The 3,002-nt window shown below is 49.6% G+C and overlaps 1 pseudogene; it reads right to left on the reverse strand.

Moving 5' to 3' along the window:
• Positions 1-228: 228 nt before the first annotated feature.
• Positions 229-682, reverse strand: LOC150018605 (calmodulin pseudogene; annotated as a pseudogene).
• Positions 683-3,002: the final 2,320 nt, after the last annotated feature.

The following is a 3,002-nucleotide window of genomic DNA, read 5'->3' on the forward strand; positions in this document are numbered from 1 at the left end:
GATACATCCAGAGTAAGCCGTGTGCAACTTGCCACTTGATCAATTTTCAAAGATAAAGATTCAGGACAATGACAATAAGGGAAGAAAACATGGAGGAATGACATCCTAATTACTATTCATGCATATGTTTTTGACAGCAGGGGAAACTTTTCACAGATGCATTACAAACAAAGGAAAGGCAGATAAACAATTTTGTACAAGAAATTTAACACATTTTGTACAATGTCTTCACTTTGCTGCCATCATTTGTAGAAACTCTTCAGAGTTTACTTGACCATCACCATCAGTATCTGCTTCCCTGATCACCTCAGCAACCTCTTCATCTGTTAACTTCTCTCCAAGGTTTGTCATCACATGGCGAAGCTCTGCTGCACTAATGTAGCCATTGCCATCCTTACCAAACACAGGGAATGCTCCTCTAATTTCTTCTTCACTACCTGTGGCTTTTGTTTCTCTAGCCATCATTGTCAGAAATTCCGGGAAGTCAGTTGTGCCATTACCATCAGCATCCACTCATTAATCATGTCCTGTAACTCTACTTCTGAGGGATTCTGCCCAAGGGGCCTCATTGCAGTTTGCAATTCATTTGCTGTAATGGTTCCATCACTGTCCTTGTCAAATAGTGAAAAAGCCTCTTTGAATTCTGCATTCTGCTCTTCAGTCAGTTGGTCAGCCATGCTGGAAGGGCCACCGGTGTCCGAGAGGCGACCACAGAACCACTCCGCTCGCTCGCTCCACTCAAACTAACTCGGACTTTTCCTTCTGCCGAGACAAACTGGGTTCGGAACCCCCGTTTCTCAGCCCACTCTCGTTCTCTCTTGGACTGTAGAGGGGCCTCAGGACGCCTGATTCCCCTTGTGGTCCCCTATTTACTCCACCCGAGCCTCCGCATGGCCCTGAATATGGGTCCTGTCCAGTCACTTCCACCTAAAGACTCGCCTCTTAGCTGTTTAATACGGAATTTGAAAGCCCTCGATCTGGGCAGTGAAGTCAAATCAAAATAATTAATATTCCTCTCTACAGTGGCCTGGCCCAAACAGAAACTAGACAATCAAAGCCAATGTCCCAAGAATGGGACCTTTGATTATAGTGTCCTCCTAGCTCTTGGTAATCTCATTCGGCCGCAGGGCAAGTGGGCTGAGATGCCCTATGTCCAAGCGTTTTGGATATTTCGCAGGCACCCCTCTCTCTGTCAGTCTTGCACTTCTTTCCAGATTCTACCGCTTAACGAAAAAGCACCTTCTGAGCGTCCCATTCCCACACCAGGTTCTGCTCCCTGGTTCTTCCTCCTCACCCTTCTCCTCTTCCATGGACTTGGATCTGGCAGATCACCCTCCCTCCTAAGCTGCGCCAGGGGACCCAGACTCTACTGGGTCCCCTCGCCTTCCTGGCTCTGGCCTGGCATCTTCTCCCACTGCTGCTCCTGGCCCAGCCCCTCGCTCTGCCGCTCCCCCGCCCTCCTCTTCCCCTATGTACTCACGTGAACTTTCGACTTCCTCCCCCCAGCACCTCCCCCCACAACCTCTACACCCCCTTACTCCATCAAAGGCACAGGGTCCTTCCCAGCCCAAACCTATCCTACCCCGCAGGAAAGCAGCAGGACAAGATGGAGTCACGAGGGTGCATGTACCCTTTGCCCTCTCAGACCTAGCTCAAATTGAGCAGCAGCTTGGGTCCTTTTTGGCTGACTCTACTAAATTCACAAAAGAATTCCAATATCTTACCCAAACACATAACCTAACATACCAGGATGTTTATGTAATTCTTACATCAGTGACCACTCCAGAGGAAAAGGGGCACATCTGAGCCGCGGCTATAGCCTAGGCCAACGAATTACATGTCCAAGACCCTGATAACCATGTTGGCCCCACTGTGGTCCCATTTGCACCTCCTGCTTGGAACTACCAACCCCAATCTCCAGACTTAGCCAAAATGTCTCACTTCCTCACCTGCCTCACTGGGGATATGAAGAATGCGACACTTAAGGCCGTCAGCTATGATAAAACTCAAGAAATAACCCAGGCCTTTGATAAGAACCCTGCGGCTTTACGGAGCCGGCTCACAGAGGCTGTGGTCAGATATACCAACCTCAACCTCAATACCGAAGGAGGGAGACTATACCTTCACACTCATTTCTTATCCCAATCTGGCCCTGATATTGGGAAAAAAAACTCTCTATATGAGAATATCGTCCAGAACGCACCCCACCCCCCACGCCCACCCTCCGCCTGCCCCTTAGGGACCTATTTGAAACAGCTTTCTGCGTCTTCAACAATAGAGAGGAGGAGTGAAAGCAAGAAAAGGAGAAGAGAGATCAGGCTAAGTATTTAATGCTAGCCACTGCCCTCCAGAATGGTCAGCCCCAGAGAAAAAAGGCTGCCTCAGCAGAGCCTCCCCCGGGACCTTGTTTTCAATGCAGCAATCAAGGGCATTGGGCCAAGGCCTGCACTCACCCTCCACTCCATGGGTCCCTGTCCCAGACTGGGCACTGGTAGGCTGATTGTCCATCGGCCTCACACTGAGGGATAAAACACCTTCCTTGGGCAGGAGCCCGCCTCTAACTTGGTCCTTGAGCCAGATTTCGCCATCTCTGACCTTCTTGGACTCACTTCGGATGACTGATGAGGCCTGGGTTTGGAGGCCCCAGCGTTTGTCATCACCGCAGCTGGATGCAGGGTAACAATGGTGGTAGCAGGTGTTAGAGGGTATTTTTCAGATGTCCAGCCAGTAGGGTAATTAGCTGAACTTGGGTCCCGGATTCAGGATCCCCTCGGTTGCATGCTCCAACCAAGCAGGACAGGGAACTTAACCTAACTGTTATTCCTTTGAGCAGTGACCTATTCCTTTGAGCCATGACTTGGGGAATAGCAGAGACCTTTTCCTTTGAGCAATGACCTGGGGAATAGTGGAAAATTTTTGTCTGTACAAGCTGTATTTCTGTCCAAGTTCCTGCCCCTGCAGGAACAAGAAAGCACCTGAAATGCTTTATAAGCCCCCCAATC

The sequence above is a fragment of the Furipterus horrens genome, unplaced genomic scaffold (genome assembly GCF_987537825.1).
Source record: "Furipterus horrens unplaced genomic scaffold, mFurHor1.1.pri manual_scaffold_2, whole genome shotgun sequence".
NCBI classification, from domain to species: Eukaryota; Metazoa; Chordata; class Mammalia; order Chiroptera; family Furipteridae; genus Furipterus; species Furipterus horrens.